Raw genomic sequence first — 24863 nt, forward strand, 5'->3', positions numbered from 1 at the left:
TTTCATGTTTGCCTTTTAATTTTAATATAAGCAGTCTCACCTCGAGATTGCAGTGAAAATGAAATATCAAATCCCCAACTGCATTTTATTTTTCAGTTTGACAGGGACGATGCATTTTCAAAGTGAAAATGAAAATTCAAATGAAATAATTTCATTTCATTTTTAGTTTTGGCACATATTTTGCGTACAGTTTTCGCAGAGACGGAGAGCCGATGAGCCAGGGCAACGGAGAGGATCCGAAAGTCCTAGGCAGAGCAGATGGCGCTGGCGACCGACGCGAAGATGTGGATCCAGGAGGCCGCAGTGGAGCCGGAGCAACCGAGGACTGAGGAGGAGCCGAGGGGATGAAGGAGCCTGACAGAGGGGCTGCCAGACGACAGCGGAGGAGGAGGCAGGAGTGGGTGGGTGGTAGGGCGGGCATTCGTGAGCCTCCGGGCATTCGTAGCTAAACTCTGGATCAGGAGCCCCCTCTAGGCTGAACCCAGGAACAGGATTGCGCTCTGGAGGAGCGGACACTCGAGGGCGTTTTCTAGGAGCAGGCACTGGAGGGCGCTCTGAACTGGATTCGGGGGCTGGAGCCCTCTCTTCTTCGTTTTTGCACATACGCCGCGCCATACTCAGCTCACCCTCAGCCACGGTGCAGGGGGCGGAGCTCCTCACCGCACTCACACCGTCCGCAGCTCTCTCCCTTGTGGCGGGCATTGTTGCCGGCTCACACACCTTGACTGACGTCGTCAGTAGCTCTGGCTCCGCGGCGATCCTCAGCTCTGTCGCTCCGTGCGGCGATGGCTCGTCGGTCGCGGAGGGCTCCGGCTCTCCGTCAGCGGTGGGCTTGGGCTTGGGCATGCGCGAGATTCTCCTGGGAACAGGCGGGGGACGGAGATCCATTTATCGCCAGAGTCCACTCCACAAAGGCGGCGAATTCCGCACGAGGACCATCTTCGGACGATGGCGCTCTACACGCGGTGTTCTGGCTAGCGTCATAGAACGCGCAGACCGCGTCGTCCGGGTAGCTGGTAAGTTCGGCGAGGGCCAAAAACAGTCGGGTATGGTCCTCGAGCGAGCGCTCCCCATGCTCCAGCAGGAGGAGGTGGAATTACGGGCGAAGGAGGGGATCCATAGAACACAATGGAAACAAAACACTGAGGGAAAAAACACGGAAACAAAAACGGAGGGTAGACACATGGAGGTTACTGTTTTTGGTCGGTTCTTCTGTCACGATCTGTGCTAGGAGGAGCGCGGAATGAGGAAAATTGAGACATGGAGTACATAAACAGTCTTTAAAAAGATATTTATAACAGAATTAAGGTCCTATAGCACTTTCAAAGCATAGTTGTTTATTGAACCCTATAAAAAGGATTCTATTTAGTACCAAGAAGGGTTCTGCTATTGTTAAAAGCCGAATAACCCTTTTTCTGCTACTGTTTAGAACAAATTTTCTGAAGAGTGTACACTTTAACCATATTTCCTGAAATTCTGAAATTACATATAAAGATTAAATTGTTAAAAAACGCTGATATAAATTTGAACTATAGTACATTTTCATTTAATTGCAATTAACATGCAATTAAGTGAAACCATAACATTCAGTTCACACTTAAAAATTGATGTGACCAAGTATGGTGTCCCATACTCGGAATTTGTGTTCTGCATATAACCCATCCAAGTGCACACACACAGCAGTGAGTAGTGAACACACACACACACACACACACACACACACACACACAGTAACGGTCACTTAGAGCATTTACGGTAATTCGAGGTAGAATGAGAACTGCGCATGTGCATAGAGTGTGCGCGTCTGGAAGAGAATGAAAAAGGTGAGCAGGAGAACAGATAACTGCTCTACCGACCTTGTACACTTTTCCTTTTTTTTGTTTGTGACCTAAGTTGAATGTTTATTTGTATCCCTTCTCTCACTCCACCCCCATGTATGTGGACGAGTGTGACGATGTTTAAGTCGTTTTATTAAACCCGGGGAAAATACGCCAGCTCTCGCCTCACGTGCATAATTTCCTTGAGCTCTACACATTAGTTTTTCTCTCTGGGCAACAACATTTCAACTCTGCATTACAACACACACACACCGTGAACACACACCCAGAGCACACCATTTTTGCTGCGGCGCTTTGGGGAGCAGTTGGGGGTTTGGTGTCTTGCTCAAGGGTCTCACCTCAGTCGTGGTATTGAGGGTGAAAGAGAGCGCTGGTCATTCACTCCCCCCACCTACAATCGCTGCTGGTACCGAGACTCTAACCCGCGACCTTTGGGTTACACGTTTGACTCTCTAACCATTGGTCAACACATCAATATATGGGTTATCAATAAATGGTTCATCATTTTCAGTCATTACCACACTGAGAAACCATCATTAATCAATCAATACACCAATTATATTCTTTTACAGAATGTTATTTCAGTAATAATTATTCTTTTTAAAAGTATGCTTTTTTTTTTTTTACAAGTTTTCTCAAACCAAGTGGCATTTATTTTACAGAAATGCAGGACAAGCATATTTTTCAAAATAAAACAATAGATACACTTTTTAAAATGAAGTAACTGGACATTTACTCTGCCAACACACCTGTGTAAATGTGAGGAGAACTTCATACATCCACTAAAATAAATTTGCCACAAGTTGGCTTAAAATAATTGCAAAAACGGGTCACAAAAGTGATCAAGCTAGTTCTGAGAAAAGCTCTAGCTTCATTTGTTTGCAGATGCCAGTTGGTTTGATATTTTGTTGATCTAGTCAGTGAAATCAACACTATTTTAAGTGACTTAAGTCACTGTATGCACTTTTAGTTTCATGATAAAACTGACTATGGTAAGTAACTTTATAAGAGCAGATGCCAGACCGGATGCGCAGTGTAGATAAACATGCAATAACAATTAGCATACTTCCACAGTTACAAGGTCAACACATCAATATATGGTTTATCATTATCAGTCATTACCGCACTGAGAAACCATCATTAATCAAACACAACCCCATTCGTAGCCATCTGCAGTGGATGACAACATTCAACATGCCATAAAAGAAGTTTACCAACCATCAAAAGGCCTAATAAACCAGAGGGAATATGAACGGGGCGAAAACACATTTTATAGAAACGCTTAAAAGAGTAGATAAAACACATTAGCTATGCAATCAACATTTCGATGCGATTTCAGGCTAACCCTCCCTGCAGTGCTAAGCCTTGATCCTGATAACGCACAACAGGAGGACGTAACATCAGGCAGCGCACGAGAGCGTCCCGCCACAAGAGTAGCAGCTAATGCGTGCCCGCAGGGCGTCTGGAGACACTATACAGAAAGCCGCTGGGAACAAACACTGCAGATTCATCTCGAAATGCCCCAACACTGCGGCTATCGCGCCGTACCAATACATACGTAATGCGCTTGACGCTATTGAGCTGATGGTCATTTTCAGAGTCGCTATCAGCACTAACAGATGGCCTTGAGATGGCCAACCTTTCTTAGAAATCATGAAAACCTTTATCTAACTCCCATTCAGCAGCGACGGATGCTATACATCGTTGTAATGGCCTTCCGAGAGCTCAATTCACACAGAGAGTTCATGGAAGCCCATCACATGATCTTATCAAAGTTGGGATTTCAACAACTCAAATAGTGTTAGTCAATATCTGTGCTATTTCAGCTCCAATTTATGAGCAAAATCTGACATCTAAATGTCAAATGAAACCATCTCGGGCCAGCTGATATGAGGAGCTACTCAAGCATATCCTCAGTAAATGTCCCCATCGAGTCCATATTATCGGAGCAATTCGGCAGCTAATTCAACGCCACTCAATTGCTGTGATGGTGTTAATGGTGACTATCAAATATGAAGCAATGTGAAACATTAGCATGTGGAATCTGGAATGTTTGAGAGCAAATGCATTTACACAACAAATAGATCAGACTGATTGCACAGAAAAAGTATAATTTATCCTCTTAAAAGAAAAATTATCATATGAAATTTACAGAGAGTGACTCCCGGAGCTATAATGTGCTGTATTATCAGCATCAAGGGCCTTTCTATGGCTGGGTCCTCAAGGGATTTTAATGGCTCTGAGTGGATCTAAAGAATCATATTGTCACGTTGCACACACACGAGGGACGAGGAGATGATGGAGAATATGTTGACAAGACTTTATTTACAGGAACCAAGGGAGACGAACTCAGGAAGACGTTTACACGAAGACGTTCACAGGTAGACGTACAACAGCGGACCGAGAACTAGGGACTGGGAACACTTTAAATACACACAGGAGGAGGGGATGACGAGACACACCTGGGATCCATGAACCATCATGGGGAACACCTGGGACAAATTAAACATGGGAAAGGAACACCTGGGGAGCAAGACACAGACAAAACATGGAACAGAGTCTGACACATATGCAGTGAAGTACATCACTATGTTAGTTTGAATCTTTATATTTTAAAATGCCATATTGATTTAGTATGAGTAATTATATCAAATTAATGAATTATTCATTAAATTAAGCAATAATTATAATTAAAATTGTCAATTTTATTTAGTGTGATTAATCATACTAAATTAACGAAGGATTAAAGAAGTAGTTCACTTCCAGAATTACATTTCTGTCATCATTTACTCACCCTCCACTTGTTCCAAACCTTTATGAATTTCTTCCTTCTGTTGAACACAAAAGAAGATATTTTGAAAAATGTTGGTATCCAAACAGTTACTACCATAGTATTTTTTTTCCTACTATGGAAGTCAGTGGTGCCAATTAACTGTTATAACTGTAATAACAATTATTTGCACACTTTCTAGGCTAAATATAATCCATTCAGAATTTGAATAAAAGTTTTGTTTTCTGTGCTGCTAACGGCCAAATATCCAGTTTCAGGAGTGACATGAAAATCCCTCATCCCTCACATAATTTGTCAAAATAGATGTTCATTAAGCAATGTAAATTGCTTATAGATTAATATAAAAATATTTTAATTTTCGTGTCAAAATATTTTTAAATGCGTGTGCAATTATTTATAAAAGTAATGACTAGTAAATCTTGCAATTCTTTCACTGTACATTGCTATTCTTGTTGTGGTAAAAAGTTAAGTGTTTTGCAGCACATACCCAACCCACCCCCCACTGTGGGAATTCTCACTCCAAGTTCAACTCAAAAGTTGGCAGCCCTGGTGTGAAATAATAAAATAATGTGTTAAAATAATTCCCCTGAACTTCACCCTGATCAGGAGCTGTACATAGGAAATGTGCGCTCATGTGTTTTCAATGCAGCTAACCTTCAGCCGCTTCATGTCATCTACCCACTCATTAAACTATGACAGGTGAGTTACTGCAAAAAGACGGCCATTGTGACACTGTAAAGGGATGAAACTATGGCACCATATGCTTTTTAAAACCTTTTTCATAGGTTTAATGTTATATTATCAGCTCATAAAATACATTAATTTGACTAAACACCAGAGACCGGAAATGTAAAGCATCGTTTCTGTCGGGCGAGACTTCTGCGTTCTGGAAAAAGATGGCTAGTGAAACATTATTACTCTATTTATATATATTTAATTTAATGTAATTTATTCCTGTGATGCAAAGCTGAATTTTCAGCAGCCATTTCTCCAGTCTTCAGTGTCACATGATCAGTGGTGTAAAGTATTTCAGCAAATGTAATTAGTTACTGTACTTAAGTATATTTTTGGCAACTTTGAACTTAGACTGAGCATCAAATATATTAGCAACTTTTACTCTCTACTTGATTACATTTTTGAATAAGTATATCTACTCTTTACTCGACTTTAGCCTACTTTATAATGAGTAATGCAATTACCTTTTACATTTTGCACGGCATCTAACTTCTTCTGCAGCAGTTTAAGTCTGCTACAAAAGAAGTAATATCGCCATAGAGCATTGAAGGTACTAGATCTTCTGAGTTTTGTCCTTATGCAACTCGTCAAGAGGGCTACTTAACGTGAATGTGAGTGCTTAAGTTGCTGAATCACAGATGTTTCATATATGAGATGAGATGAGGCTGAAACCAGCACGTCCAGTGCAAGCAGACTTATTTAATTCTACTATAATTTAATTTTAATATTACTACATTATCCATTAAAAATAACTTTTTTAGAATGATATTGGTTTACTTATCCTGTTTTTGACCACTTAAAGGGTTAGTTCACCCAAAAATGAAAATTAGGCTGCGTTTCAACAATAATGCGTTTTTGTAAGAGAAATATCCATATTAAAAAAAAATCACTTGAATCCCAGAATGTCAGAGGATTTCTATATAAGCCAAGAGGAGACTGGTTTTCCTTTGCTAAAGTAAGGAAACTTTGCTTCCTTTGATCCTGTAAACAAATGTTGGTTTTCATGAGACTCACCGGCGCATGCGCAATGCTGACCTCATACGTCATGCTCCCGGAACTGCTTCTGTGTACAACTGTTGGCGCAAGCTACATTAAAGTGATTATTACGTTTTGAATATGGATATTTTTCTTACAAAAACGCATTGATTCGCTACAGAAGACCTTTGTTCACCCCCCGGAGCCGTGTGAGACACTTTTTTTTATGGATGGGCAATTTTTATTTAAGTTATTTTGGACTGAAGCAATGCAACACCCCGCTGAGTGGCATTAAACAGCTTGAAAGATCAAAGACAATTTTTAATATAACTCCGACTGGATTCGTCTGAAAGAAGAAAGTCATATACACCTAGGATGCCTCGGGGGTGAGTAAAACGCAGCCTAATTTTCATTTTTGGGTGAACTAACCCTTTAAGCTTAACTGAGACTTGAGTGTAGACGTCTAAGAGGCTTTTGGGTCAACCTTGATTTATTGCAATATTGAGGCATTCCGGTTTATTTCTATTTTAGAAAACAGACATGTGATTGCCCTCCTCACAAATCAAGGGTTTCTTGTTTTTCACTGGCATGTCTCGAGTGTTGAGGACTAGCGTGGACTTTGAGCCTAAATTCACTATGAATAAAATACATAATTTCTATTAAAATCAGAAACTGATTATGACTTTACTCAAGTGGTATTAGGATTGGGGACTTGCAACTTGTAATAGAGTAATTTTCACAGTAAGGTATCTATACTTTTACTTAAGTATGCTTTTAAAAGGTATTCTTTACATCTCTGCACATGATCCTTCAGAAATCATTCTAATATCCTGATTTGCTGCTCAAGAAACATTTATTATTTTATCAGTGTTAAAAATTGAATATTTTTTATACGATTATTTGATGAATAGAAAGTTAGAGTATTATATATTCTCATAAAGAAAAAGCATTATATTTGATATGATAAATCATAATAGGGCACTTAGAGTCAGATGCAAACAAAAGCAATCAGAAAGCCTCCAGCCTAATCAACATACCTCTGAAGACCCACTGAGCTTTGAAGTAATTATCTCATCATGCTCGGCTGCACATAACCTCAGGCATGCCTGAGTGAAAAACAGTATTGATCTCAGCATTTAAGAGGAAAAAAGATGGAAATCATAACTGATGAAATTATCCTTTGAGCCTTCACTTGTGTCTTTTGCCTTTTTTCTTAAACAGATCAAAACATTGATTAATTAAACTGCTTTAGACAAAAACACATAATATACAGTTCAAAGGCCCAGACAAAACATGGCAAAATTGAGGTCAACTGAACATCCACAATAGGGCCTATACATTAATTACGTTTATAAACAGAAAAAATATCAGACATTTGTGAGGATTTTTAAACTTTGTTAGAGCACTTGTCTGGATTAGGTTTAGAACAACATGAGGGTGAATAAATGAAGACAGACTTTTTTTTTTCAGGGGAAGTATCCCTTTGAAGACAAGACAATAATTCAAACTGATTGGGTATGGAGAGATACACAATCAGTATAAGGGTATGTTTACATGACAACAATGTACTAAAAACCAAAAAGTTTTTCCTTTGCGTTTTTCATGTGGACAACAACATTGTCAAAACAGTCCTCTTTCACATGGATCCACAAAAACGACTAATCTGCTGCATTATGCATATCAGGCCAGTACACTCTTAAAAATAAAGGTGCTTCAAAAGGTTCTTCAAGCGATGCCATAGAAGAACCATTTTTGGTTCCACAAAGAACCATTCAGTCAAAGGTTCTTTAAAGAACCATCTCTTTCTTACCTTTTTGTAATCCAAAGAACCTTTTGTCAAACAGAAAGGTTCTTCAGATGTTAAAGGTTCTTTATGGAACCATTTAGACAAAAAGGTTCTTCTATGGCATCGTGAAGCATTATTTTTAAGAGTGTTGTTGGTGATGTGACTTTGTAAAGAAACTCATGCATGCCTATACACTGAATTTGTGAAAATGGTGACGTCATGCGCATGTGTATTACATGCGCATGACGTCACCATTTTTACAAATTTGTGTTTTTGAAGTTTACACAGATATGATAATGGTATCGTTTTCAAAAACTTGCACTTTAAACCCGCTTTCAAAATTTTGCATTTTTAGGCCCCCAAAGCGCTGTTGCCGTGTAAATGAATGGCCAAACACATAAAACATTTTTTTTTATTGAAAACGGTGTCATTTAAATGCCCCCTGAGTCAGTTTAAAGTGCCTCTATAGGGCCTTTCGCACCGCAGGAACCTTTTCATAGTACCAGAACTAATTGTGGAACTACCTACTTTTTGGCGTTTTCGCACCGCCGGAACTGGGAGCGATTTTAGTACCGGACTGCCTTTTTCGAGAACCAAATTAGCTCCTATTCCTAGTACACACTGTCGGTGCGAATGCAACCCTTTAAATAGTACTGGGAAATAGTTCGCGCAAAATCGTCCCAGTACTTTAGTACTGTACATTTAGTTCTGGAACTAAAGCGGTGCGAAAGGCCCTTATTATGCCATTTCGTATATTGCCTTTAATGCAGTGTGTAATGTAGCTGTATGTGAATGTAAACAATCTGCAAAGCTGTAAAGTACATGATAAATAAAGTTATTGTCTCCCAAAAGAAAGAATTGACTCTGAACAGCCTAAACGAGTCATCAGTACATCCCACTTCTGTGATGGCTACACGTCACTGAGTAACACATTTGCATAATGCCCACCTATGTTCTATGTTGGCCGGCCGCAAACAACTTGACCCTCAAACACTGTAGCTTGTTCTTGTGGTTAACATCATGTGGAGAAGACGCTGTGTCCTATGCTGCGAAAGATGTGAATTTTTTTTTTCTTTTCACTGCTGAAAGATTAGGCTGCAAAGAATCAGTGGTTAAAATAAATTTTTTCCACTGTACCACAGCAGTACAACCCCAATCTTTTGTTGTGTTCCTGTCATTTTACTGACGACTGCTTCTCTAATCTTGAGGAGTTCAACAGGGGATTCACAAAATGCTTGCTCTTGAAAGATGGATCAGTGCCCAGTTTAGCTGACTCCACTGAATCACGACCTGTAAGTATGATAAATAATAGATGTTTACATTTTCTATCAGCCGTTCAAAATACTGAACAATGGCAATGGTCGTATCTTTTCCGACACACACTGTACGCGGTAGACCAATCACAACAGACTGGGCCATCTGACCAATCACAGAAGAGTAGGCTCACGGAAAGGAGGGGTTTAGAGAGACTGAATTTTAGAACTGCTTCGAACGAATCGTTTGAGAATCGTAAAATGAGGTGATCTTAAATGCATATTTTGAGAAAACGTAAGCGTTTTTTGACCTTGCATGCATGTAAACCTATTGTAGGGGACTCCCAAAACAATATTAGAAACCTTAAAAATGGCATAATAGGGGCACCTTAAAATGAAATCATGCCTACTTAGCCAATATTCTCATCTCTGCTCCTCTTGTTCTTCTGTTGAGCATTTGAAACAGATGTCATCTATACATTGTTTTCCCTACACTCTCGTCATACTGAAATAACTCTCACAATTAGCTGATTTAGCACTGAACTGCCCTCACAGAAAGAGAAAGGCAGAGAGAGTGAGAGAGAGATAAAGTTGCTCTTGTATTATTATGTAACATGGCTCTGAGGCTGGATGCATTTTCTCCTGACAAAGTAAAACAAGCTAAAGTACAAAATGTGCTCCAAGGGCTATCAATGAAAAGGCATCTGAAAAGGTTCTGACAAAGTATTAAATATTTTAACCTCTGCTGTTGAGTGTGATCTTGCCTTGGGCGCCAAGCTTTGTTAGAGACCAGACTCTACTGCTTCAGTCTGGCTTTAGTCACTCTAGCCACTTACAGAGTCTCTTCCTCACACAAAACTACCATATGGCTTTAGAAGACATGGAATATGTAAGGAATAATTGATGATGGGCTGTGGAATTTTTAGAAAACAATGCAGGTGGTGGTACGGACAATGGACCGGAGTCAATTATTCCACTTATACCACAAGTCAAGATATTGTTCATATGGCCTCCTCTCCCTCGTCGGGCCCTTGGAATCGTCCTAACCTACCCCCACCCCCACTGTCATGGCACCCTTGATTACTGCTAGTGAGAAATATCATGTACCTTTTAAATTTCTAAACCACTTTACTGATAAAATCGTCAGAGCAGCGCTGACAACACATTCTGTCCGCATGTCCTCACTGTTACAGGAAGAACAGGCAATAATAAATCCTCATCTTCAGCTGTGATTCCCCGCAGTGTAAGCACAGTACCTACACTCTCAGAGTCATTTTCTGCACAACATGGTAGTGTCATACTGTCTCCTATTTTTTCTCTTGTTCAAACAGTATCTTCACGTTGCTGCAATTCTCATGTAAATTCACCGTAATGCTGAAATCAACATATAAAAATTGCATTGTCAAAACTTAAAATAAATCATTCATATATTTAAAATTAATTTAACTTAATTGTGTCAGATGAGAAAGAAGAAAGAAGTCATATATACATGCATAACATCTCAGAACCAAGAGCAGGATAATCTCACAGCAAGCAGCCTCTTAACCATTTTTTTCCCAGTTATACTAGAGATAAAAACATTCCCTATTCTTTTTAGCCTTAGTGATTTGATAAATAGATATGGCTACACTGTAGAGGCAGCTTGTATTTTGTTGTGCATGCCTCCGGGCTGAATAGAAAAATAAATGTGGTTTTAGATCAGCATGAGCAGCAAACAGCAAAGCAATCATTGAGAATTTCGTTCATGACTTTTCTAGCAAGAAACCAAATCTTGTTGCCCGCATACAACTGACCACATACTGCTCAAATCAACCTAAAATAAAAACAAATGAGCCTGTTAGTTTCTAAATCCATGTCTTATTGAACAAACGATTTAATCAGTGCATGATATTGCAATGGGAAAAAGGGTTGCATATGTCATTTGTCTTTGTGCACACTTCAAAACATTCTCTCTCTGAATACTTGAGACTTATGATAAATGAATGCTATAGGCTGATAATACTCTTTGTAGCTCTGTTGTATTTCAGCTTAGGTGGCCATTGGTTCAGTAGTTGCTTTTTTCAACTCTAATTGAGTTGCTTGTAAAATTCTTGTAACATTTTATGAGACTTTTATGGGAACCAGTGTCGCCCAGCCAGTGATTTTATGGCAGATCATGGACATAACCTAGCACCTTTCATTGTTAATGTGGTTGATACTTCTAATATTTATTGAACTTGTACTCCAAATGTTGCAATTACTGACAAAGGACATAGACTTCCCAGTCCCAGTAAAATTTAAAGCAATATTCTTTACCTTGCAATGTCATTATGATGGTTCACTGACTTATAATAAGGCGAATGGCTGAGAGTAAGCTTGGTGAGTGGGTATGAAACTCTGCAAAAACAGCGCTTTATGGCAGCAACAAACGCACGCTAAACATATTTCAAAATATATATATAAAAAAAAGTCAGAAAAAAAGGCAAAAAAGAGGCAAATATATACATATGGCAATAGCATTTTTTGGAATTGCATTTTCTTGCCCCTGAAATACATTTTGATATTTTGCTATATGGGAACAGCCCAAAATACTGATGACTCATCTTACACTCGTGTGCGTGTCTAATGATTTATCCAATCAAATTCTCTCTAGAACGAGAATATCCCTCACTCTAACAAGTAGCTAATCATGGTTCACAGCCAAACGATTAAATGTATTTCTCTATTAAAGGACCATTCTTTTAAAATATCCCACCCCAACTTCCTGTTTCAAACAGAAATACCTCAGCATGGGAAAGAAAACTGTCAAAGTCAACAACCAACCATAGTCTTCCAACATTGTATCTTGTGTGCGATATTTCACCGCCTGTTTGAACTACATAGGCGCTATTTCGTTTTCAGTTTCTTTTGTTCTTCCTATAATCTCCAGAGATTTTATAACAGTCAAGATCCTGCATAATGGGATGCAATCCACGTCCACGATAGAAAGGGATTATACACCGCGAGCTATATTTAGAGCGGAAAGTTTACTACTTCACAACTTGCTCGCACCTATCAGCACCAAACTGTAACTGTGATGAATTTTAAAGGCTGCTTGATCCTTTTAAATCTCTGTCACATCCGATACATTGAGGTGCCCGCTGGAAAATAAAAAAATCAAGCTGGCTTCCGGAATTGTGTCTGCGCTCAAAAGGCAACCTGTGTAGGGAATCTATGCTTGTGCTGCCTTGGCAGAGATAACCCAAACACTCCAAGGCCTTCACAGGGGATTACGGTGTGTCAGTGCCTGGCGGCTTTGACCAAGAGACCTCACCTTGAGAGAGGAACATTCAGCAGGGGTTCAAATATTCTATCTGGGCCACTGTGGGATTAGCATGTGAGACAGGACCAACGACTGTGAAAGGATTCTGAATTCATCGGAACACCCATTTCCATGGAGCGACTCTCTTGAACGCCGTGGCTTAAATGGCTGAACCCTGGATGTGCGATTAGTGTGAGAGAGTGGCGTTAATCATTTCTTGATGTCTACATCAAACAGGACTGTCAAGCTACAGATGCAGCACTATCCTATGGTATATTAGCATATTTTGAAGATAGCGTGCACATTGTGTGTGGAAGGCAGGGTAAGATGTGCCACTTTGTGCCAAAGCTGTTCTCTAGGCAGGGAGAAATATGGGTCTGCTATCAACTTACCCTGAAGGGTATGCTGTGCCATGACAATACTGGAAATATTTGTATTATTAGTATTTTTGTCTTGTTTTCCAGTAAAAATATATTAACTTAAAACTGGATAAATTCACATACATTATAGATAATACATTATACAATGTTTGAAATATATTTCATATATTATATATATTTCATATATATTTTAGAAGTTAAAAGCAGCTCATGGGTATAAAAAAGCTTAGTTTACCGCAGCAGCTGTCGCGTGAAGGCCTCCTCTTGTGAAGACAGAAGAGTGTAAAGACCATCGACTCTACTGTGCGACTCCACTGGGCAGGGACACCGGCAAAGGATAAGTATCGCTTTTTATTTCTCCTCTTTCCTATTACTTGTTTTCGCTTCTGTTTCAGTTTTTATAACCATTTCTTACTATGTATTAGTAAGTTATTGTTTTTTAACGTGTGTTTGGCAGTGTTATTTTTTAGGATTACTGATAAACTACTGTCATTTGATTTGATAGGTAGTATTTATAAAGTTTCAGTTTTTAGTTTTGGATCTGTTTTTAGTTGTTTTAATACTACAATTGATTGCTTCTGTTGTCCTCATTTGTAAATCGCTTTGGATAAAAGCGTCTGATAAATGACTAAATAAATAAAAGAAATAAATGTGCATGCATGTTATAAAATATGTGCATTAAAGAAATATATTTTTTCAAATACAAAATATACTTCACTTAAACCTTCAATTACACTTTGAATCTTAAAACACACGCTGTTAGATTAATGTTTATATACTATATACTGTATATTTGACAATATATCAACATTGAAAATACATAAAAATGGTCAAAATATGTGGTGAAACATAAATAACTAAAACTTACATGTGAACTTGTATGTAATATTTACGTAAAAATATATTTTATAATATATTTATTTTAGAAATCTATATTGTACATTTTTGTCCATGTTCTGTATATTTTGAAATATATATTTATAGTTTAAAAATATATGTTTTTGCTGTATGGGTTCAAAGAATATATCTTAAATTACATGTTTTTCTTAACACATAATTTATCTTAGAACAATTTTTATGATGTAATATTCTTCTTGTTATTCAGCATAAATCTTTCAAATACAAAATATACTTAATTGAAACCTTCAAATACCAAAATATATGACAATGTATTACATTTTGAATCTTAAAATACATGTTGTTTACAATATTTAAAAATACTTTTTTTACAATACAGTATACAGTTAACATTGAAAATACATACAAATGGCCAAACTATTTGGTAAAATATTAGTAACTAAAACTCACACATGTAAATATATTTTAAAACCTGTAATACAGATTTTACAGAATATGGCCAAAAATGTATATACTGAAATATATTTTAATAAAAAAATAATAAAAAAAATAATAAAAGACATAAGTTCAAAGAATATATTTCGAATTTAGTTTTCTTGACACATAATTTATCTTAAAACATAGTATCATATAAGATAATTTTATTCTTGTGTTTAGCATAAATCTTGCTTACAATACTTTTGGAAAAATTGACTACTTTCAAGTGGTTTGGCTGACTGATCGGTAAATGACAGATCAGCGCAATTTATTAAACTATTCGTGGAAATATCAACTACACAATATGACTTCATCAATGTAAAACAGTTAAAATTTTCTACTGAAAATCCCCTTGAACGACAGTGAGAACGTGCACACAAAGGATTTTACAGTAAAGGTACTTATAAAAAAGATGCAGAAGGAAGACATTCAGTGCACTTTGTGTGGAGCTTTCATCTCATTGTTTTCAGCGCTCTCGGATTTTGTGATGGATTGCCCTGGAGTAATTTTAGCCACTTTTAGAGAGCTAAATAGAGAAAGCGAACGAAAGAGAGGTGACATTTTAAGAATATTCACAAAAAATTGACAAGTGGGGATATTTTGTCCTTAAAATGCCTGCAACTGACTCAGAGCCTGAAACAAAGCTTAAAAAATCCAAAGTTTGGAGATTATGAAAGTTAAACAAACAAACAAACTATGGGGTCGAATAAATGCATTTAAAATAATTCAAAACTGCATTCAATTAAAAGTTGAATTGGTTTAAAAATTCAATAAAAATTCTAGACTTCTAATCAAATAAGTAAGTTTGTGACACTGAATTTCGTCATATTTGGTTTGTCTGCCTTTTGCTTAAAGGGATAGTTTACTGTAGTCAATTTACTTTTTGAAACTTTTAAAACTACATTATTCAAACATTTAAAACTACATTCTTCAAAATGTATTAGATATAACTTTTAATTTAAATTTTTGGGTGAACTACTCCTCTACGCATAAATGGGGCAAACCAAATATGAAGAAATTCAAAATTAATATAAAATTCTGTTAATATTTTAATTAATTTTACACTCAAATGATGATATTATAATTTGTAATTAAAATATGCTACTTATTAATATTAATCAAAAAGTGAACATTTTAATGAATTTGTCAGAACTATTGACATTTATTGTAATTACTATTGTCATTAAGTTGATTTAATGGCCTTTTGTTACACAAAAAAATACACAATATAAAAAAATAGATGACAGTCCCCTCAAGATATGTGACATGAAATGAAAAATATGAACCCATAAATGTCAATAGCCATTGGTTTGCATAGACAAATTTACATAAAAGTCAAAATTCAATACCATGAGACATTTTGAATGACTGTGGAGTGTACTGCTATCATTTCTAAACCAATTTGTTGTTTTCCAACCTGTTTTGCACAACACATTGTGAAACCCAACAGAATTGCGTTCACAATGAATGCGAACATTCATTGTTCCCTACCGATACTTCACTCGTACTGCGTCTGCTAAGACGCTATGGGAAAACTCCCTTTTCTCCAAATACTGAAGCCTTTTCAATAACGCAGTGTAACTGCATGGCCATTGGTTCATGCAGTGAATTAAAACACGAGCTTATGGCGACAAAGCCCGCCAGAGCCCACCAGAATGGGCACCGGGGCATCTGGCTATGTATTGCACTTCGCAATAGGATCCTCAGATTTCTTCTCCTTCAGCGACGACAGCAATATCTTCGCAATAGTTTCCGGCGTTGTTTCAAATGCCGCGCCACTACTGTTGCTGACGGTCATGGCGAGTGCTTTTTATGCTTGGGCGCCGACCCCGCTGAAGCTGCACTTACTGAGACGGAATGTCCTCATTGCGAGGATATGAGTCTCGCCTCTCTGCGCTTGCGGATAACTTTCTTTTCAGAAAGCGACTCCGCCCCTCGCACCCTCCCGCTTTCTTCCTCCCAGGAGCCTGTGAGGAAAAAGCAGCGGGGAGATGATCTCGGCGCTCGGTGACGAGTGAGCCCATGCCGGCTGAGCTCCCGCGTGCCTCACTCTCTCCACATAGAGAGGCTTCCCTTTTAAAACTACATTCTTCAAAATGTATTTGATATAACTTTTAATTTTCATTTTTGGGTGAACTACTCCTCTACGCATAAATGGGGCAAACCAAATATGAAGAAATTCAAAATTAATACAAAATTCTGTTAATATTTTAATTAATTTTACACTCTAATGATGATATTATAATTTGTAATTAAAATATGCTACTTATTAATATTAATCAAATATTAATAAGTAGCAAGTACCGGGTCCTCTTCTCTCACCCGGACCAGCATTCTTCTGCGGCTGCGAGCGATCTGGTTTCGTTCGGTGGGAGCGAGTGTGACGCCTTGGACGACAGTGTGTCTCTGGCTGCTTCAGATGCGGAGGAGCTGTCGGGCTCGTCTTTCGACCCCACCCCCTGCCGTCTGTGGAGCCCAGCGCAGCCAGCACGGGCATGGATGCTGAACTGTTCTGCATCCTGTCTAAAGCTGTGCAAGAGCTGGGTTTGGATTGGTCTCTGCCTGAGGAGCCCCCCCGCAGCCGCCTGGATGAATGGTTCTTGCTGGGGCGCCGTCAAGCCCCTTGACAACGAGCTTCACCGTTCTTCCCAGAGGTCCATGATGAGATCACCAGATCTTAGCGCGCCCCTTACTCGGCCCGCCTGTGTGCCTCCTCTTCGTTTGCCCTCACAACGGTCGACGGCGCTGAAGAAAAGAGGTATGACAGACTGCCTCCCCTGGATGAGTCAGTGGCCGTGCATCTCTGTCCGCCCACGGCCATCGGCTGGAAGGCAAAGGCCACCCACCCGTCCAAGCCGTGTAGGATGACTTCAGCGCTTACTGGACAGCTGGACAAGTGGCCTCGGCGCTTCACTCTATGGTGGTTCTACAGGTACTTCAGGCCAAACTTCTCCAGAACATGGACGAGTCTGGACCGGAACCCACAGCTTTCAAAGAGCTGCGCAGTACGAATGACCTGGCATTGCGCGCCACGAAGATGACGGCTCAGGCGATCGGCAGATCCATGGCCAGCCTTGTGGGGCTTAAGCGCCACCTATGGTTGACCCTCACGGAGATCAAGGATGCGGATAAGGTCCCCATCCTTGACTCCCCGGTCTCCCCCTCTGGCCTTTTTGGACCTGCGGTGGAAGGGTTCGCTGAGCGCTTCACCGCTGTGCAGAAGTCATCCCAGGCAATGCGACACTTCTTGCCTAAGCTCTCCAGTTCTGCAGCTGCTGCCAGTCACCCCAAGACGGTGCCGACTCAGCAGCCCACGAAGCCTGCATCATCAGCTGCACTGCCAGCCTCTAAGCCTCAGCACCGACATCGCTCCCGCTCGGTCAGATGGTATCCATTCCCTAAGCGCCAGGGACCCCGGCCCAAGGTAGTGCTGGACCCGGCGCCTCAGGCGTCAACCTGATCTGCGGGACAGGAAGAGGAGGAGGCCAAGTCTCGCCATCGCCGGAACACCTCCCAAGCAGCCTCTGTTGTGCCTCCAAGCTCCACGTTCACTTCCGGGTGCCGACGGCAATGTGTTTGTGGTGAAGACTGTTGTGAACCCTGGGCCCGTTCAGTTAGCGCCCACACAACCGTTCGCTGTTATAGCAAGAAAAATAAAACACATTTTCAAAAAGAGAGCAAAATAACTCTTCCGCCTATCACGAGCGTTGTGTCCCCGCAAGGTGTTCCTGGCAGGCCATCCCCGGAGTGTCAAAATGGGTTCTGGGGATAAGAAAACGAGGCTATTCACTTCATTTCGCTTGAAGACCCCCGCAATTCAGCGTCGTCATCTCCACCTCGGTCCAGAGCACACGTCCTACGCGCCGAGGTGATGAATTTGCTGGCAAAAGGAGCCATAGAAACGGTTCCCCCAGCTCAGAGCGAGTCAGGCTTCTACAGCCGATACTTCCTCGTCCCCAAAAAGGATGGCGGCCTAAGGCCCATCCTCAATCTCAGGCACCTGAACCGTGCCCTCATGAGACGGTCGTTCAGGATGATTACATTGAAGCAGATTCTCTCGCAAGTGTGCCCAGGGGACTGGTTCTTTTCGCTGGATCTGAAAGATGCCTACTTCCACATCCAGATAGCCCCCCACCACAGGCGATTCTTGAGATTCGCCTTCAAGGGAGTGGCATATCAATACACGGTCCTTCCCTTTGGACTGTCCCTAGCTCCTCGCACTTTTACGAAGATGGGTAAGATGGGACAGATGGGACAGATGGATATCTGCATTCTGAATTATCTCGACGACTGGGTCATCCTGGCCCAGTCAGAGAACTAGCTATTATCTCACAGATCCTCCCTCCTCAGCCACTTAGAATGCCTGGGACTCAGGGTCAATTTTGCCAAGAGTGCACTGTCCCCCAGGCAACGTATATCGTTCCTGGGAACAGTTCTCGACTCAGCCCGAATTAGGGCGATAGTCGCGCCAGATCGTGCACTGGCTATTCGGCCTCATTCAAAGTTGGAGCCCCTCGCCCTCTCAAGGCATTTCAGAAGATGTTGGGCCTCATGGCCTCTGCGTCTCCGGTACTTCAGCTGGGCCTGCTTCGCATGCGGCCCCTTCAGTACTGGCTAAAACCATGATTTCCGTCCCACGCCTGGCGTCACGGACGCATGTATGTCAAGGTGACCCGTGCCTACCCACGAGTTCCGTCCCATGCCTGGCATCACGGACGCATGCGTGTCAAGGTGAACCGGGCCTGTGTAGCAGTTCTAGCCCCTTGGAAAGACTCTCAGTGGATGGAACGGGGCGTGCCCCTGGGAATGGTCTGCAGAAGGAAGGTGGTCTTGACAGATGCTTCCAACACGGGTTGGGGAGCGCTGTGCGATAGAGGTCTGCACAGGCTTTAAACTGAAGCCCGAACCCGGCCCGTACCCGAGATCGTCTGACCCGACCCGACCCAAGCGGCACAGTTAAATTTAGAGCCCGAACCCGACCCGAACCCGAAATCTTTTTTTTTTTTTCACAAAACGAATAGCCAATTTAAAAAAAAATGCTGTATTTCATGATTGCATGCAACGGTCAGTAAACAAATACATGTAAAGAAACAGAATCATTAAGGCTCGGCCAGTTCACAAGGAAAAAGAAAAAACAACGTGCTTGTCTGCTCAGACTGCATGACAGTGGTGTCATACATAAATCGCCAGGGCGGTCTCTCCTCGAAGCGCCTCCTGGAATGGGCTCAGCTCAGCTTGCATTCGCTAAGAGCAGCGCATGTGCCAGGCAGGTTGAACCAAGGAGCAGACATGCTATCTCGGAGCAATGTCCCCTCAGAGGAGTGGATGCTCCACCCAGTGAGAAAGGCAACTCTCACTGCCCAATTTACTTTTCGAAGGACAGGGATGCGTTGGCCCACGACTGGCCCTACCTCCTTTACTCCTTTACTTTTCCCCCCAATCGCCCTGATCCCACAGATAATCAGGCGAATCAGGGAACAGAAACACAAGGTTATGTAGGTGGCCCCGCTCTGGAGGAACCAACACTGGTTCGCAGAGCTGTCTCGGCTGCTCTCAGCAGCCCCGTGGCCCATTCCTCTGAGACGAGACCTCCTCTCTCAGGCGAACAGAATGATATGGCACCCCCAGCCCGAGCTGTGAGCTCTGCACCTCTGGCCTCTCGATGGGAGCCTGCAGACCTCCCCAAGAGTGTGCTAAATACAATATCTCAGGCTAGAGCACCCTCTACGAGGCGGCTCTATGCCCTTAAATGGTCTGTCTTCTCTGCCTGGTGTATCTCTGATATTGTGCTTCCTGCAAGAGCTGTTGGATAAGGGTCATTCCCACTCCATGCTCAAGGTCTATGTAGCAACCATAGCAGCCTCACACGCTCCTATAGCTGGCCAGTCGGTGGGCATGAACAACCTAGTTGTTCATTTTTTGAAGGGGTCTTGACCTTCTTCCCATGACGCTAAAAACCTCTCTGCTACTGGCGTTAGCATCGGTAAAGTGTATGGGGGATCTGCAGGCGCTCTCGGTCAGCCCCACCTGCCTCGAATTCGGGCCCAACGAGTCCAAGGTCATCCTGAAGCCAAGGCATGGTTATGAACCTAAAGTGCTCTCGACTCCGTTCAGAGCACAGGTAATAGCTCTTTCAGCACTTCCTCCTTCAGAGCAGGACCAAGAGCTGAATTTGCTCTACCCCGTCAGGGCATTGACAATATATATTGAGCGTTCCGCCCCAGGCAGTCAGAACAATATTTTCTATGCTTCGGTGACCGCACCAGAGGGTCTCCGGTCACGAAGCAGAGACTTTCCAAATGGATAATTGACGCTTTCGCGCTAGCGTACTCTTCTTTGGGCCTACAATGCCCCATGTGATAAGAGCCCTCTCAACAAGAGGCGTTGCTTATTCCTGGGCTTGGTCTAGCGGTGTGTCCATTGCAGAAATTTGTGCGGCGGCCGGCTGGGCCTCGCGTCCACATTAACCAGGTTTTATAATCTGGATGTCCGGTCCTTACAGGCTCGGGTCCTTTCTGCTTAACTGACTTACTCCCAAAAGCTAAGCAGGCCAGAGCCTGGTCAGTACACTGGTGGGAGACCATTTGTGAATATATAGCTATAATATTAATTCTGTTGTAATTAATTCCCCACCTTAATCATGAATTTGACCTCATTGTTTAAGCTGGTAGCGCATTCTGATGGCCGCATTGAGCTTGTCAGGATGCGCTACCCCTCTATTAGAGCAGCTTTATTAAGGCATAGGCTCTGAACACAGCTGTGGCATGCAGTAGGCAGAGTCTGGTTCCTCACTAAAGCTAAGCAGGCAGGAGCCTGGTCAGTACACTGGTGGGAGACCATTTGTGAAAATGTAGCGCTCAGGCGAACAGAATGATATGGCACCCCCAGCCCGAGCTGTGAGCTCTGCACCTCTGGCCTCTCGATGGGAGCCTGCAGACCTCCCCAAGAGTGTGCTAAATACAATATCTCAGGCTAGAGCACCCTCTACGAGGCGGCTCTATGCCCTTAAATGGTCTGTCTTCTCTGCCTGGTGTATCTCTGATATTGTGCTTCCTGCAAGAGCTGTTGGATAAGGGTCATTCCCACTCCATGCTCAAGGTCTATGTAGCAACCATAGCAGCCTCACACGCTCCTATAGCTGGCCAGTCGGTGGGCATGAACAACCTAGTTGTTCATTTTTTGAAGGGGTCTTGACCTTCTTCCCATGACGCTAAAAACCTCTCTGCTACTGGCGTTAGCATCGGTAAAGTGTATGGGGGATCTGCAGGCGCTCTCGGTCAGCCCCACCTGCCTCGAATTCGGGCCCAACGAGTCCAAGGTCATCCTGAAGCCAAGGCATGGTTATGAACCTAAAGTGCTCTCGACTCCGTTCAGAGCACAGGTAATAGCTCTTTCAGCACTTCCTCCTTCAGAGCAGGACCAAGAGCTGAATTTGCTCTACCCCGTCAGGGCATTGACAATATATATTGAGCGTTCCGCCCCAGGCAGTCAGAACAATATTTTCTATGCTTCGGTGACCGCACCAGAGGGTCTCCGGTCACGAAGCAGAGACTTTCCAAATGGATAATTGACGCTTTCGCGCTAGCGTACTCTTCTTTGGGCCTACAATGCCCCATGTGATAAGAGCCCTCTCAACAAGAGGCGTTGCTTATTCCTGGGCTTGGTCTAGCGGTGTGTCCATTGCAGAAATTTGTGCGGCGGCCGGCTGGGCCTCGCGTCCACATTAACCAGGTTTTATAATCTGGATGTCCGGTCCTTACAGGCTCGGGTCCTTTCTGCTTAACTGACTTACTCCCAAAAGCTAAGCAGGCCAGAGCCTGGTCAGTACACTGGTGGGAGACCATTTGTGAATATATAGCTATAATATTAATTCTGTTGTAATTAATTCCCCACCTTAATCATGAATTTGACCTCATTGTTTAAGCTGGTAGCGCATTCTGATGGCCGCATTGAGCTTGTCAGGATGCGCTACCCCTCTATTAGAGCAGCTTTATTAAGGCATAGGCTCTGAACACAGCTGTGGCATGCAGTAGGCAGAGTCTGGTTCCTCACTAAAGCTAAGCAGGCAGGAGCCTGGTCAGTACACTGGTGGGAGACCATTTGTGAAAATGTAGCGTGCTGCTGCAGCTAGTTTTAGTCCAGCCAGCAGGGGGTGATCATTCCCTGGCTTGAATGGGTGCAAAAGTCCCAGTGTAATGATGCGGACTTTAGACTGTGAATAGGAGCATCCTGCAGATGAGACATTAAACTGGCCTCCTGACATTCTGTGGTCATGAATTCCCCACCTCAGTTACGAAATTGACTTAGTTTTCTTTTTGAAGCTGGTAGCACGTTCTGATGGCTGGTAGGCCGTTGTGAAAAAACTAGCTTGATGCTGGAGCTAGTTTTAGTCTGGCCAGCAGGGGGTGCTCATTCTCTGACTTGTATGGGTGCAAAAGTCATAGTATAACGAATCGGACTTCAGAATGTAAAACGAAGCAACCTTCTGATAAAGCGTTAGACGAGCACCTGTAAAAAGGAGCATCGTTCAGATGAGGCATTAAACTGGCCTCCTGACATTCTGTTGTCATTAATTCCCCACCTTAATCATGAATTTGACCTCATTGTTTAAGCTGGTAGCGCATCCTGATGGCCGCATTGAGCTTGTCAGGATGCGCTACCCCTCTATTAGAGCAGCTTTATTAAGGCACAGGCTTCGAACACAGCTGTGGCATGCAGTAGGCAGAGTTAGGTTCCTCACTAAAGCTAAGCAGGTCAGAGCCTGTTCAGTACACTGGTGGGAGACCATTTGTGAAAATATAGCTTGCTGGTGCAGCTAATTTTAGTCCAGCCAGCAGGGGGGTGATCATTCCCTGGCTTGAATGGGTGCAAAAGTCCTAGGGTAATGACGCAGACTTTAGACTGAGAAAAGGAGCATTCTGCAGATGAGGCATTAAACTGGCCTCCTGACATTCTGTTGTCATGAATTCCCCACCTCAGTTACGAATTTGACTTTGTTTTAATTTTGAAGCCAGTAGCACATTCTGATGGCTGGTCAGCTGTTGTGAAAAACTAGCTTGCTGCTGGAGCTAGTTTTAGTCCGGCCAGCAGGGGGTGCTCATTCCCTGACTTGTATGGGTGCAAAAGTCTTAGTATAACGATTCAGACTTCAGAATGTAAAACGAAGCTACCTTCTGATAAAGCGTTAGACTGGCACCTGTAAAAAGGAGCGTCGTTCAGGTGAGGCATTAAACTGGCCTCCTGACAACATTCTGTTGTCATTAATTCCTCACCTTAATCATGAATTTGACCTCTTTATTTAAGCTGGTAGCTCATCCTGATGGCCGCATTGAGCTTGTCAGGATGCGCTACCCCTCTATTAGAGCAGCCATATGGCAAAACCAGTGCTTCAGGCTTTTGCCTTCTTCACTGTACGCTCTTGGGCCCCACTGGGTTCCGAGGCTGTACAATTTCTCTTGGAACGATTACTCCGCGCCGGGCTGACCTCTGCGAGCTTGATTCAAGCATTCCTCTAACATAACACGGAGGGATTGTACTGGTTCCCCATAGCGTCTTTGCAGATGCAGTATGCAGTATGTATCGATAGGGAACGTACTCGGTTACTAAGGAAAGATGGATGTGACGAGAATAGTGTTTTTAGAAGAAGAATTTAGGAAAATAGAGGAGGAAAAGTGCAGGGGAGCTAAAATAAGAAGCAAGGTGAAAAATACAGTAGAGGGAGAAAGAAGTACGAAATTCTTTTATGAGTTGGAGAAAACAAGAAAACAAGAAAACAAGCAGAACTGATCAAAAGTATATTAAAAGATGGGAAAGTTGTGAAGGAAAAACAATGTATTTTGAATGAAGTGAAGGGTTTTTATACTATTTTATTTAAAAAAAATGATATAAATGTGAAAGATGAAGAGTTTTTATTGAATCAAATTCAAATGCAAGTAAATGAAGAAGATAAGAGAATGTGTGATAAGGATATAAATGAAGAGGAAATTGAAGAGGCTATAGACCAATTGAATAATGGGAAAAGTCCAGGCCTAGATGGCTTAACATCTGAGTTTTATAAGGTTTTTAAAAATGTTTCAACACCTATTCTTCACAATTTATGTGCTGAAATTTTTAAGCAGAAACAATTGAGTGAAAGCATGAAGAAAGGAATAATACAAATCATCTATAAGAATAAAGGGGATAAAGAAGATCTTAAAAATTACACACCGTTGAGTATGCTAAATACTGACTATAAGGTTTTGGCTAAGATCTTGGCAAATAGACTGAAAAAAGTGATTCCAAATATTATAACAACAAATCAGGCATATGGTGTCTTAAATAGAGATATATCAGACATAGTAACAAATATTAGAGACCTAATGTGGTATATGAAAGAAAAAGGTGAAGGAGGATATTTAATTAGCATAGATTTGGAAAAAGCTTTCGACAGAGTAGAGCATAAATATTTGTTTGACTTAATTGAAAAATTTGGGTTTGGGAGGAATTTTATA

At 41.8% G+C, this 24863-nt stretch overlaps 1 long non-coding RNA gene across 1 annotated transcript; it reads right to left on the reverse strand.

The window, feature by feature from the left end:
- Positions 1–730: 730 nt before the first annotated feature.
- On the reverse strand, positions 731–9103 carry LOC107688571 (uncharacterized). The gene is made up of 3 exons (XR_001634246.1): positions 9018–9103; positions 5791–5794; positions 731–741 (listed from the first exon to the last, which is right to left on the reverse strand). It is a non-coding gene; the product is annotated as an uncharacterized LOC107688571 (long non-coding RNA).
- Between the last annotated feature and the right edge of the window lie 15760 nt (positions 9104–24863).

Source organism: Sinocyclocheilus anshuiensis, unplaced genomic scaffold (genome assembly GCF_001515605.1).
Source record: "Sinocyclocheilus anshuiensis isolate Anshui unplaced genomic scaffold, SAMN03320099.WGS_v1.1 scaffold205, whole genome shotgun sequence".
Taxonomy (NCBI): domain Eukaryota; kingdom Metazoa; phylum Chordata; class Actinopteri; order Cypriniformes; family Cyprinidae; genus Sinocyclocheilus; species Sinocyclocheilus anshuiensis.